The sequence below is a fragment of the Callorhinus ursinus genome, unplaced genomic scaffold (assembly GCF_003265705.2).
Source record: "Callorhinus ursinus isolate GAN/ISIS: 27379988/994484 unplaced genomic scaffold, GSC_fseal_2.0 scaffold4, whole genome shotgun sequence".
NCBI lineage: Eukaryota > Metazoa > Chordata > Mammalia > Carnivora > Otariidae > Callorhinus > Callorhinus ursinus.
The window spans coordinates 143,008,054-143,022,374 of record NW_027397066.1 but is presented as its reverse complement, the minus strand read 5'-3'; the positions used below and the strand labels follow the sequence as shown (position 1 = coordinate 143,022,374).

The window sequence follows — 14,321 nt, the reverse complement described above, 5'->3', positions numbered from 1 at the left end:
AGCGGGGAGCCTGATGGGGGTGGGGGGTGGGGGGATGGGCTAGATCTCACGACCCTGAGATCATGACCTGAACTGAAATCAAGAGTCAGGTGCTTAACTGACTGAGCCCCTGTGGCACCTAGATGTAGTAACATTTCAATAGGCATTTTAAAATGCGTATGTATTACCCCAAAAATACAAATGTAGTGACCCGAAGGGGCACCTGCACCCCAATGTTTATAGCAGCAATATCCATTGACAGATGAATGGATAAAGAAGATGTGGTACACACACACACACACACACACACACACACACACACACACACACACTATGGAATATTACGCAGCCATCAAAAAAATGAAGTCTTGCCATTTGCAATGACGTGGATGGAACTAGAGGCTATTATGCTAAGCGTAATAAGTCAGTCAGAGAAAAACAATTATCATATGATCTCACTGATACGGAGAATTTCAGAAACAGGGCAGAGGATCATAGAGGAAGAGAGTAAAAATTGAAATAAGATGAAACCAGAGAGGGAGACAAACCATAAAAGACTTAATCTTAGGAAACAAACTGAGGGTTGCTGGAGGGTTGGGAGGTGGGGGGATGGGGTGGCTGAGTGATGGACATTGGGGAGGGTGTGTGGTGGTGAGCGCAGTGTGTTGTGTAAGACTGATGAATCACAGACCTGTCCACCTGAAACAAATAATACATATGTTAATTGAAAAAATAAAAACATAAATGTAATATTAAAGAATTTATAGTTTATCATAAAGGGTTTTGGAAAGCAGCTGCCTAATGGAGGAAATTTTTGTGCTTGACCTTGAGATTTGACATAAGCATAAATGCTCTGTCTTATTTTTATGTTAAAGTAAATTATTAATCAGCTAATATCTGACCCTATTAAAGAGGCATAAGGAAACTTTAGAGGTGATAGATATGTCTGTTACCTTAATTGTGGTGATGGTTTCACAGGTGCATGCATATGTCCAAACTCATGAAGTTGTTTACATTAAATAGGTGAAGTTTTTTGTATATCAATTATACCTCAAACATATGTAGTTGGGAATAAATACATGAAAAAGGTTGGAAGAACATGCACCAGATAATGTTGATTATCTTGTGGTAGGGCTTGGGCAGAAATAAAGTTGAGGAGGGGCGCCTGGGTGGCTCAGTCATTAAGCGTTTCTCAGTGCTCATCGCAGTAAGTGTGCTCTTCATCCCCATCACTTATTTCACCCATCCCCCCCCACCTCCCCTCTGGTAACCATCAGTTCTCTATAGTTAAGAGTCTGGGTTTTTTGGAAAAACTACATAAACAACCACAAAACCAGTAAGAAAATGGCAATAAATAAATATTTATCAATATTACTTTGAATATAAATGGCCTAAATGTTCCACTCAAAAGACATAGGGTGATATAATGGATAAAAAACAAGATCCATTTATATGCTGCCTACAAGAGACTCATTTCAGACCTAAAGACACCTGCAGATTGAAAGTGAAGGTATAGAGAAACATTTATCATGCAAAGGGTGTCAAAAGAAAGCCCAGAGAAGCAACAATTATATCGGGCAAAACAGACTTTAAAACAAAGACTAAAAAGACTAAATAGTAAATATTATTTAGTAAATACTAAATAGTGAAGAGGACAATCCCACAAAAAGATATAAAAATTGTAAATATTTATGCACCCACATGGGAGCACCCGAAAACATAAAACTACTAACAAACATAAAGGAACTACTTGATAGTAATAAAATAGTAGGGGACTTTAACCCCTCACTTACACTGATGGACAGAACACCAAACAGAAAACCAGCAAGGAAACAGTGACTTTGAAGATTTTTATTTATTTATTTGAGAGAGAGAGAATGAGAGACAGAGAGCACGAGAGGGAAGAGGGTCAGAGGGAGAAGCAGACCCCCCACTGAGCAGGGAGCCCGCCGTGGGACTTGATCCCGGGACTCCAGGATCATGACTTGAGCCGAAGGCAGTTGCTTAACCAACTGAGCCACCCAGGCACCCCAGGAAACAGTGACTTTGAATGATGGACTAGAACAGATAGATTTAACAGATATATTCAGAACATTCCATCCTAAAACAGCAGAATACACATTCTTTTCAAGTGCACATGGACCCTTCTCCAGAATAGATCACATATTAGGCCACAAAGCAAGTCTCAACAAATTCAAAGATTGAAGTCATAACATGCATCTTTTCTGACCACAATGCTATGAAACTAGAAAACCACCACACACAAACAAAACACACACACAAACACACACACATACACATACACTGGGAAGACCACAAATACATGGAGGTTACATAACATGCTACTAAACAATGAATGGGCCAAGCAAGAAATCAAAAGAAGAAATCAAAAATACATGGAGAGAAATAAAAACACAATGGTCCAAAATCTTTGGGATGCAGCAGAAGTGGTTCTAAGAGGGAAGTTTATAGCAACACCGGGCTACCAAGAAGCAAGAAAAATCTCAAACAACCTAATCTTACCCTAAAGGAGCTAGAAAAGGAAAAACAAAACAAAACAAAACAAAACCCCACCCCAAACCAGCAGAAATAAAGAAATAAAGGTTAGAGCAGAAATAAATGATATAGAAACTAAAAAAACCAATAGAACAGATCAATGAAATGAGGAGCTATTTCTCTGAAAAGATAACAAAATTGAAAATCTCTAGCCAGACTAAAAAAAAAATTTAAAAAAAGGAAAGAACTCAAACAAACAAACAATAAAAGTCTGGTTTTTTTTGGTCTTTTTTTGTTTCTTAAATTCCACATATGAGTTAAATCATATGATGCTTGTCTTTCTCTGACTAAATTATTTCACTTAGCATTATATTGTCTAGATCCTTTCATGTTGTTGCAAATGGCAAGATTTCATTCCTTTTTGGGCGCCTGGGTGGCTCAGTTGGTTAAGCGACTGCCTTCGGCTCAGGTCATGATCCTGGAGTCCCGGGATCGAGTCCCACATCGGGCTCCCTGCTCAGCAGGGAGTCTGCTTCTCCCTCTGACCCTCTTCCCTCTCGTGCTCTCTCTCAAATAAATAAATAAAATCTAAAAAAAAAGATTTCATTCCTTTTTTTATGGTTGAGTAATAGTTTATTGTATATATATAACACATCTTTTTTTTTAAAGATTTTAGTTTTTATTTATTTGCAAGAGCGAGAATGAGAGAGCACATGAGAGGGTGGAGGGTCAGAGGGAGAAGCAGACTCCTTGCTGAGCAGGGAGCCCGATGCAGGACTCAATCCCGGGACTCCAGGATCATGACCTGAGCCTAAGGCAGTTGCTTAACCAACTGAGCCACCTAGGTGCCCTATACCACATCTTCTTTATCTGTTCATATATGGATGGACACTTGGGTGGCTTCCAAAATTTGGCTATTGTAAATAATGCTGCAATAAACATAGGGGTGAAAATATCTTTTTGAAGTATTTTTGTTTTCTTTGGATAACTACCTAGTAGTGGAATTACCGGATCATAATGGTAGTTCTGTTTGTAATTCTTTGAGAAACCTCTGTGATGTTTTCCACAGTGGGTGCACTAATTTGCTTTTCCACCAACAATGCATAAATGTTCCCTTTTCTCCACATCCTCGTCAACACTTCTTGTTTAGTGTGCTTGATTTTAGCTATTCTGACAGGAGTGAGGTGATATTATGGTTTTAATTTGCAGTTCTGTGATGATTAGTGATGTTGAACATCTTTTCATGTGTCTGTTGGCTATCTGTAGGTCTTGTTTGGAAAAATGTCCATTCATGTCTTCTGATCATTTTTGAATTATTTTGAATCTGTTTTGGTACTGAGTTCTAGAAGTTCTTTATACATTTAGATATTAACCACTTATCAGATATATCATTTGCAAATATCTTCTCCCATTTGGTGGGTTATCTTTTTGTTTTGTTGATGATTTCCTTCACTGTGCCAAAGCCTTTTAATTTGATATAGTCCCAATAGTTTAATTTTGCTTTTGTTTCCCTTGCCAAAGGAAACATACCTAGAAAAATATTCCTATGGCTAACATCAAAGAGATTACTGCCTATGTTTTCTTCTAGGAATTTTATGATTCCATGTCTACATTTCACTGTTTTGGATATAGTTGTCCAGTTTTCTCAAAACTATTTGTTGAAGAGACTGTCTTTCTCCCATTATGTATTCCTGCCTCCTTTGTTGTAGATTAATTGACCATATAACCATGGGATTATTTTTGGGCTCTCTATTCTGTTCTTTTCATCTATGTGTCTATTTTTGTGCCAGATCAGACTGTTTTGATTACTACAGCTTTGTAGTACAACTAAAAATCTGAGATTGAGATACCTCCAGTTTTGTTCTTCTTTTTCAAGATTGCTTTGACTATTTGGGATCTCTTGTGGTTCTATACAAATTTGAGGATTATTGGTTCTAGTTCTGTGAAAACTGCTATTGGTATTTTGGTAGGGATTGCATTAAAACCAGATTGCATGTATATTTTAACACTTGTACTTTCAATCCGTGAGCATGGAATATTTTACCATTTGTTTGTGTCATCTTCAATTTCTTTCATCAGTGTTTTATAGTTCTCAGAGTACACTTTCACCTCCCTGGTTAGGTATATTCCTAAGTATTTTATTATTTTTGTTGCAATTGTAAATGTAATTGTTTTCTTAATTTGTCTTCCTGCTATTTCATTATTAGTGTATAGAAATGCAACAGATTACTGTATATTGATTTTATATCCTATGACCTTACTGAATTCATTTATCAGTTCTAGTAGTTTTTTGGTCCAATTTTTGGGTTTTCTATATAATTAGGTCCTCTGCAAATAGTGAAAGTTTTACTTCTTCCTTATCAATTTGGGTACCTTTTATTTCTTTTTGTTGTGTGATTGCTGTGGCTAGGACTTACCAGAACTATGTTGAATAAAAGTGATGAGACCATCCTTGTCTTGGTCCTAATCCTAAAGGAAAAGCTCTCAGTTTTCCACCATTGAGTATGATGTTAACCGTGGGTTTTTTATATATGGCCTTTATTAAGTTGAGGTATATTCCCTCTAAATCTACTTTGTTGAGGGTTTTTATCATGACTGGATGTTGTACTTTTTAAAATATTTCTTTTGCATCATATGGTTTTTGTTCTTTCTCTTGCTCATATGATGTATCATGTTGATTGATTTGTGAATATTGAACCACCCTTGCATCCCTGGAATAAATCCCACTTGACTGTGATAATTTTTTTTTATGCATTGTTGAATGCAGTTTGCTAATATTTTGTTGAAGATTTTTGCATCTATGTTCATTAGAAATATTGGCCTATAGCTTTCTTTTTTTGTAGTGTCTTTATATGCTTTTGGTATCAGGGTAATGCTGGCCTCATAGAATGAATTTGGAAGCTTTCCTTTCTCTACTATTTTTTGAAATAGTTTGAGAAGAATAGGTATTAACTATTCTTTTTGTTTTTTAAGATTTATTTGAGAAAGAGAGAAAGAGAGAGAGCACATGAGCAGGGGGGAGGGGCAGAGGAAGATGGGGAGAGAGAATCCTCAAGCAGACTCCCTGCTGAGCATGGAGGCTGACTTGGGGCTCAATCTCATGACCCTGAGATCATGACCTGAGTCAAAATCAAGAGCCAGACGCTTAACTGACTGAGCCACATAGGTGCCCCAATATTAACTATTCTTAAGTGTTTGGTAGAATTCACTTGTGAAGCCATTTGGTCCTGGACTTTTGTTTGTTGGGAATTTTTTCATTACTGATTCAATTTCATTGTTAGTAATTGGTCTGCTCAAATTTTCTATTTCTTCCTGGTTCAGTTTTGGGAGGTTATATATTTCTAGGAATTTCTCCATTCTTTCTAGGTTGTCCAATTTGTTGGTATATAATTTTTCATAATATTCTCTTATGATTGTATTTCTATGATGATGGTTTTTATTTTGCCTCTTTCATTTCTGATTTTATTTATTTGAGTCCTCTGTCTGTTTCTCTCTTTTTTCTTTTTTGATGAATCTGACTAAAGGTTTATCAATTTTGTCATTCTTTTCAAAGAAACAGCTCCTGGTTTCATTGATCTGTTCTAATGTTTTTTGGTCTCTATTTCATTTATTTCTGCTCCAATCTTTATTTTTTCCTTCCTTCTACTGGCTTTGGGTTTTGTTTGTTCTTCTTTTTCTACTAACTTTAGGTGTATGGTTAGGTTGTTTGAGATTTTTTTTGGTTCTTGAGGTAAGCTTATATTGCCATAGTGCTCCCTCCTAGAACAGCTTTTGCTGCATCCCAAAGATTTTGGACCATTGTGTTTTCGTTTTCATTTGTCTTCATGTACTTTTTGATTTCCTCTTTGATTTCTTGGTTAACCCATTCCCCATTCATTGTTTAGTAGCATATTATGTAACCTCCTTGTATTTGTGGTCTTTCCAAATTTTTTCTTTTTGGACTTGTTTTCTAGTTCATAGCATTGTGAAGTCATGATATGACTTCAGTCTTTTTTGAATTTGTTGAGACGTGCTTTGTGGCCTATATGTGATCTATTCTGGAGAATTTTCCACATGCAATTGAAAAGAATTTGTATTCCTGTTTTTGGATGGAATGTTCTGAATATATATGTTAGATCCATTTGGTTCAAAGTGTCATTCAAAACCTAAACCACTGTTTCTTTGTTGATTTTCTGTCTGGATGATTTATTCATTGATGTAAGTGGGGTGTGAAAGTCCCCTACTATTCCTGTATTACTATTGATTTCTTCCTTTATGTTTGTTAATAGTTGCTTTACATATTTGGGTGCTCCCATGTTAGGTGCATAAATATATATAGTTATTGTATCTTTTGTGGATGCTCCCCTATGATTATGTAGTGTCCCTTTTTGTGTTTTGTTTAAGTCTTTGTTTTAAAGTCTATTTTGTCTGATATAAGTGCTGTCACCACAGCTTTCTCTTTGCTTCTATTTGCATGATAAATGTTTTTCCATGCCTCACTTTCAATCTGCATGTGTCTTTAGGTCTGAAATGAGTCTCTTATAGGCAGCATATAGTTGGGTCTTGCTTTTTTTATCTTTTCAGTCACCCTATGTCTTTTGATTGGAGCATTTAATCCATTTGCATTCAAAGTTATTATTGATAATTTCTTCCTTTTATTAAAATAACTTTCTAGGCCCAAGATGGAGCCACTCCTGCCTGGGGTTCCCTGGTAGCAAATTGAAACCTAGATAACTTTTGAGACTTGTAAAAGCTCCACTTGACCAGAAACACTATCAGTCAATCCCCAAATGCCAAACCAACTTTGGGCTCTATATGTATTTCTTTGCTCTATCTTACTCAAACAAGGATGACTAAGGGGCCCCTGCCAAGATATTTTCTATTTTTCTCTTCCTTGTTCTTCATTTTTTATCCTATAAAAGTTTCCTGTTTTCCACCCCATTTTCCCATTCTCCAAAAGGAAACTGTCCACTTAATGAAGTGTTAAAATTTATTTTTATCACCTAAATTATCTAGTTTAATAATTTTTTAACAGTTTTTGTGACAAGGATGGAATCTGAATGTGAAGGTAATGGCCTATAGAATAAAAAGATGTTGCATAGTTAAGGTGCCTTCTGAACCCTTTGAATTCTCTGTTCCTCTCATTGTTACTGAGGCTGTGGGTAAGTCACTGTCACATTTGAACTCTACTCCCTTGTGTTCAGCTCTCTGTTTCAAGCAAACTTTATTTTTAAAAAAGTTTATTTAAAAAAAGTCTACACACACACACACACACACACACAGAGAGAGAGAGAGAGAGAGAGAGAGAGAGAGAGAAAATATATATAAACAAACAAGTCCCAGAAATGTTCTGGGAGTACTGTAAATGTTCTATTATAGATATAGTGGGATGAATCTGCAATGGGTGGCAGTCATTAGGAGACTCAACAAAGCCTGAGATGAGTCCACAGCATAAATTACTGAGGTTCTTGAGAAAGTAAGTTAAGAAATTCAGACTATTTAGACCATCAAAACCAAAATCTAAGTAGGCATAAGTAAAAGCCATTAGGTTATCTGCCATTATAAAGATAGCTTGTGAAATGAATAAGAGATCTGTTGCTAATGGGAAACTTGAAAGCCAAAGCCACAAAAGTGGCATGCAGGGGTAGAGCACTTAAAAGTTGTTATCAGTACTTATCACCCAATTCTAAGACTCGCAGGCTAAGATAAGTTGGTCATGGAACAAGTTAGATTGATACTAGTTCGCCCACCAACCTCAAGAAAATTTTGTGAAATTAGGCAATTTGAAAACACCACAAAACCCCCAATCCAGTGGCATATCCCTCTTAGGTTTTAATTTGGCTCTGAGAGAAACCAAGGCTTAGCTAAAGAAACGGGATTCTCAAGATTCAAAGAATTGAGCACACCACATTTTGGCACACCTGCTTATTTAATGTCTAAGAACTACAGTCCTGGAAACTGTAGATATCTTAAAAAGAAAGGCAAAATCTTACTAAAACAACTTAGAATTACAGTGGCTATTATGGGGAACATTCCAGTTAGACAAGATCATTCATTTAAGAAGTGTCTTTGAGTGCATGGCCCCCAAATCAACAAACAGAATAAGATACCTATTTTAATTGGCATGCGGAAGTCTCCAAAATGGTTCAAGATTCCAAACGGTTTCGTTGAAAGATTCATTGCAAAAGGCTAATGAAAATTATCCTACTTAACCAGAGTACTCACAGTCTCCGAAGAGACCACAAGACCATAAGCAAAAGTCCAAATTATTGGCCTTACAAGTGCAATAGCCCCAAAGCTAGAAACCTAAAAGACTTGGGCTTTTCCTGTTGCATTTTCTCCATAATCAAAACTCTGTTCTAGAAATTGGTGTCTCACTTGCAATGAACCAGGGCTCTGGAAAAATGATTGTCCCTGAAGGTTTTGTCAAATTCTTGACACCAACTCAAACACCCCCATGTTTACCCTCAAAGGAGGGCCTCCATATGGGCCCCCCGAAAATCTAAGAGATTTTCCAGTCAACCGCTACCAGTTATCCCTTAAACAGCCAAGAGGAAACTAAAACTAAAATTAATAGAAAATCTTGCAAAATTCTGTAGATACTGGGCTACACTTTCCACTGTAAACGTACTCACTCTGGAGCTTACAGAAAGGATTCTGAGAAAACTGGCAGAAGCTGGTGAAGGGTGAAAATATTATCAAAATTAGCTTCCCTGGATCGCTGTAGTGCCAGTCAGAGAGGAAGGTAAAATTTCAGTTTCTTACTTCCAAATCCAGACCCATTGGTTATTGATCCTTTCTCTTCCAGGGACAACTATTGTCTTTTTGTTTGTCTTCTGTGTTCTGAGAATTTGGCTTGGCAACTGTTAATTTGGGGGCATCAAAAATATGGTCATACAGAAATGTGGGTTGCACTGCATTTTGCAGCAGGGGCCTTACTGACTGTAGCCAACGTCTAAGTCTTTTTTCTTTGGGCTATCTTTAGGAGTGGCTGTGGATCTTGGGATGATCGTATCTTTTGCACCCTCTTTGAGGACACCTCTTGGGTCCATAAGGTTGTTCAATACTGCCAGCTACATTTACTGTTTGTCCCAGCTGAAACCCAACAAGATATTTGGAAGGATTTTTTAAGTAGTTCTAAGGTCAAAAGTTGGCCAAATTGAAAGCTGATATTCAGAGCCTGACAAGAACTTTTTCAAAGGCCTTTTGCCTAAGATAAATAAAACTATGTACCCAGAGGGAGAGAAAAACATTCCAAAGACAAACAGCTCTAAATCCAGAACATGAGAAACTTCTGATTTTTATCTTAAAGATCTCCCTGATAGAAAGACGCAAACTGAGGACAATGTAATTGGATGGGTGAATCAGTGCCTTGATATATTCAGATTGCAGCCCAATTCTTTGAGGAATTAAAAATAGCTGTACTACCAATTGAGGGCAACTTGTACAACTGGTCTTACAAATTGAGTCTTTACAAGAACAGAAAAAAGCCCACTTATCCCCAAACCTCCCCTATTCATTTCAAAAGCCTACGAGATATTATAAAAATTCTGGCCTTAGGAAACAAAAGCCTTCTTTGAGGAACTTGTATTCTTTCTCTGTGCCCTTGAGATGTAAATGTTCTGATCTTCTCTCTGAACTAAGGCCATCTAATTGAAATGCAAAATTCAGGGAGGTAATTCTTATCAGAAGGGAAAAACAAACAAACAAACAAACAAACAAACAAAAAAGGGAAAGTCTATTTGGAAAGGAGGCAAATTAAAAATCTTAAGAGCTTTTCCCACAAATATTAGTAAAAAGTTTCAGCCATCTGAGCAGGTAACTTTAACTTATTTCATCTTGGATTGAGATCCAAATTGTTCTTTTATAAACTAGTGAGTTTTGCATTACTGTACCCATCTCATAGCTAAATTTTATTTATTTTTTTAAAGATTTTATTTATTTATTTGAGAGAGAGAGAGAGAGAGAGAGAGAGAAACAGCATGAGGGGGAGAGGGTCAGAGGGAGAAGCAGGCTCCCCGCTGAGCCAGGAGCCCTATGTGGGACTCAATCCCAGGACCCTGGGATCATGACCTGAGCCGAAGGCAGTCGCTTAACCAACTGAGCCACCCAGGCGCCCCCCATAGCTAAAATTTTAAAACAAAAGCTATTAAGAGCTCTGTTTGCGTATGTCTCTGTGTTTCTGTATGTCCTTGTACGTATGTTTGCAGATGAATGAAATTTTTTTACCTCCAGGTAGTATTGCCAAAGTTAATTTGTAAAGAGCTCTATTTAACTGGCTTAAAGAAAATTAAGTTTTTATATAAATCAAGTAAATTCTCAGAAATATAGAAAGTAACCCAAATGTTTTTCAAGTTCACATGATTGAAGATAATCTTCAGAAAAAAAAAAAGCTAGTTTAAGTTTGTTGGTTTAATTAAAATAGGAATGTCTTTAGGACTATCAGCATTAGATGTAATGGGACATACAACTTTTATTTCACCTAGATTTACAAAAAAGTCAAATAATCTCATGTTATCTGTTACATAATTTGAAAGCAAGAAAGATAACGTGGTCAGCTATTTAACATCTCATGAAATTTTCATGAATAATCTAAGTCTAAATAAATTTAATCTAAATAAATTTAATTTACTTGTTGAATCATAATTGTCAACAATTATGATTATAATTATATAATCATAGTTATTATATAATTATAATATATAAGATAAAAGTTTATATAAACAATAATTATGCTTTATGGTATGTCTACTTAAAAATAGTTTCCAAAGGGGTGCTTGGGTGGGTCAGTTGGTTAAGCATCTGGTTCTTGATTTCAGCTCAGGTCATGATCTCAGGGTTGTCTCAGTGCACTGGGCTAGCACTGGATGTCGGGCCTGCTTAAGATTCTCTCTCTCCCTCTCCCTCCCCTCCCCTCTCTAAAAAAAAAAAAAAGTTTCCAAAATCTTTTTAATGTAACTTAAAACCTTAAAATTACACGGAGATAAATTAAATGATGAATATGCATTGACTATCAAATCACTTCCAAATAAGATAAATACTGAAACATTAATAACTGAACATACATTTAACCACTTTTGACCTCCTTTTACAGAGAAACTAAAAATATTTGGGTCTATTAGTAAACATGTTTTGTGCCACACTGATAAATTCACTATGAGGAAGAATATACTTCTAGAAATCATAAAATGTATTTATAAATTTGCCAACCCACAGAATGCTAGTGTAATAGACAATCCACAATTACTTACTTCTTAGTTTTTTCCAAAAAATAAGGATTCTAAGGGTTAAGAATTCTAATTAGCATATGTCATTAAAGCCACTAGAAATATTAAGGGAACCATCTCTATGCAAGCAAAGTAGGATGTGTATTTGGTAAGAGAAGGTATGATGTATACAGATTGTTTTGTAAGGGGAAAAAATAATTTTGTCCTAAAGTAAAACAACTGATTCAGAATAAGAAAGAAAGAAAAAAAGGACAAAATCTGAATGAATATAAAAAGTTGTAGGTTTGTGGAAAAGGAATCTTGGGAAAGGAATTTTGTGTGGTCAAGCTGGCTTAGGTTGGAATGGATTTACTTAAGTTTTTAAAAAATGAGTTTTAGGGGCACCTGGGGGGCTCAGTCGGTTGAGTGACTGCCTTCGGCTGGGCTCATATCTCAGGACCCTGGGATTGAGCCGTATGTTGGGCTCCCTGATCATCGGGGAAGTCTGCTTCTCCCCCTGCTCATGCTCTCTCTCTTGCTCACTCTCTTTCTAATAAATAAATCTTTAAAAAAAGTAAAAAATGAGTTTTAATATCAAAAGTATGCAAGTGAAATATTATTTACCAAATTTGTTTCTCTCTTCTCTAATATGACAGTTACAAATTATAGTCAGGGTTACTTTGCTCAATATTTGTTTTCTTTGCTAGAATTTAGCTGGGACATAGCCATTAACTCCAGATAGCTGAAATTCCTGACTGGAACTCAGTTATCACAATACCCTTTGATATCCTCCACACACATATTAATAATGAAGTGGAGTCTTTTGTCTTGTCCTTACATATTTCAGTTGGTGTATCTTTAGGAACACATCATATTTTTTGAAACGACTAATGTTTTCCCTCTACGTTTTTTTTCAATCAAGTAAAGAAATTAAAGTGGTTGTAACTGTCTAGTATAATCTAGATACTCTATTATGAAGTATGCGATAGGACCCCTTCAATGTTCAGTTTTAGCAGTAACACAGAGAAGCTCAGACAGAACTGGACATAAGGCCCCTAAGATACAGACCCTAATCCATATTAGACACTAGAAGGTGAGAGGACTAATTTGTATTCTAGGAATATGTAATCACATATTTACAGAGCATTTATTGGCTGGATAAATCTCTTAAACCTTCTCTATTGTTACCAATAATTTGTCAAATAGACTGTGATTTTTAAAATTGAATAATCAAGGTACGCATTCATGCTCTTTTGAGAAAAAAATATTGGAAGGGATATTTATTATGTAATTTCAATACATACCTGATCAAACAGATTTTGCATAGTACTGTCAGGCAATGGACTTGATATGTGGTCACATATTAGAAGGTGATTCGTATTTTTAGCAAATGTTAAAAAAGTAACATGAGTCTCAAATCATACTGTATCAACCTCATATACTGGATTCAAGACAATTTCATGTGTAACTTAAAACAACATGATATAAAATCATACTGTGATGTTTAAGTTTGACTGTAGTTTCCCTTAGTAAGCTTTCTATTTTTTATAAATAAGCATGTAATCTTATGCATAGATATAATTTAAAATATCTGCTATTACTATCTCAAATGATTTTAAAAATCCTTTGGAAGTATAGTTAACAACCTAAAATGTTACTAAAACCTAAAGTACATAACTTTAAGCCATCAGTATTTAGCCTAAGTATGGGTGAGGTTCAAATTAACCACGTTCATATTTTCTGTGAAACATAACACATATACAATCTTGACAAATGTTCCTTCCATAACTACATTTAACCCTTTTGGAATAGATAGCACCAATTTAGCATGATTAAGACTGTAAGAGAAAATTCAGTTCTTTGATGGCGGAGGTAGAAATAAAGGTAAATCTTATGTATTATCTGCTTCCGGAAAGACTACAAAATTCCCATTAGTTTTTCTCTCCAAACAAAAGAAAAATCAAGGCATCATCAAGGCATTATAATTTCAGGCAAACTATTATATTTTCAGCTTTAAAAAAAGTTGAAAAAATGTTGCCCTACTAGTTAGTATATTAAGAAATATCTTACAAACCTTTTCAATCTTTGGTTACTCTGAAGACTCTGAAAAGATGATGGGTTTCAGATGAACATTTCTTCTTTTCTGGGAGAGCGGAGGTTGGTCTTGCCTATTCATTAAAGACCGCTTGGTCCTTGGTCACTTTGAGGCAACTGTGGCCTCGGACTTGCATCTGTCCTCTTGCTCCACTCAACTATATTTGGTAACTGAACTCATGTTTCAGCGGACTGCCACGATCAGGAATTCCAGCAGCGGGCTGGAGAGCAACCCTAGGTCTGAGGGCTGGGTTCTTAGAAATTAAATGCACTTAGTGTAGAAAGAACTATATTTATAGATCTAATAAACATAGGATTTACACACATCCCTCTACACTCTGACTTTGTGGCTCGAAACCACCACCTGCCCTTTTAACATACTCTTAATCAATTAAAAGTACGGTGTGTGATTCCAAGTAGAAAAAGGACACTTAGAAGAAATGCTCTTTTTTTATTATAACCTTCTGCTCTGTGCATTTAACTTTTAGTCATATGGTAGATTATCCTAACGTAGTAAATCCAGTTAACTATTTAAAAATTTAGCCATCTGTCAAATTAAGTGGAGAG

The 14,321-nt window shown here is 35.9% G+C and overlaps 1 protein-coding gene across 9 annotated transcripts in view; it reads right to left on the bottom strand.

Moving 5' to 3' along the window:
- Positions 1-13,867, bottom strand: part of PALLD (palladin, cytoskeletal associated protein) — a 419,708-nt gene extending 405,841 nt beyond the window's left edge. For all 9 annotated transcript variants that reach the window (XM_073892470.1, XM_025874433.2, XM_073892474.1 and 6 more), the window contains exon 1: positions 13,735-13,867. The gene's annotated coding sequence lies outside the window, so the exon portion shown is untranslated. The remainder of the gene's footprint in view (positions 1-13,734) is intronic.
- Positions 13,868-14,321: the final 454 nt, after the last annotated feature.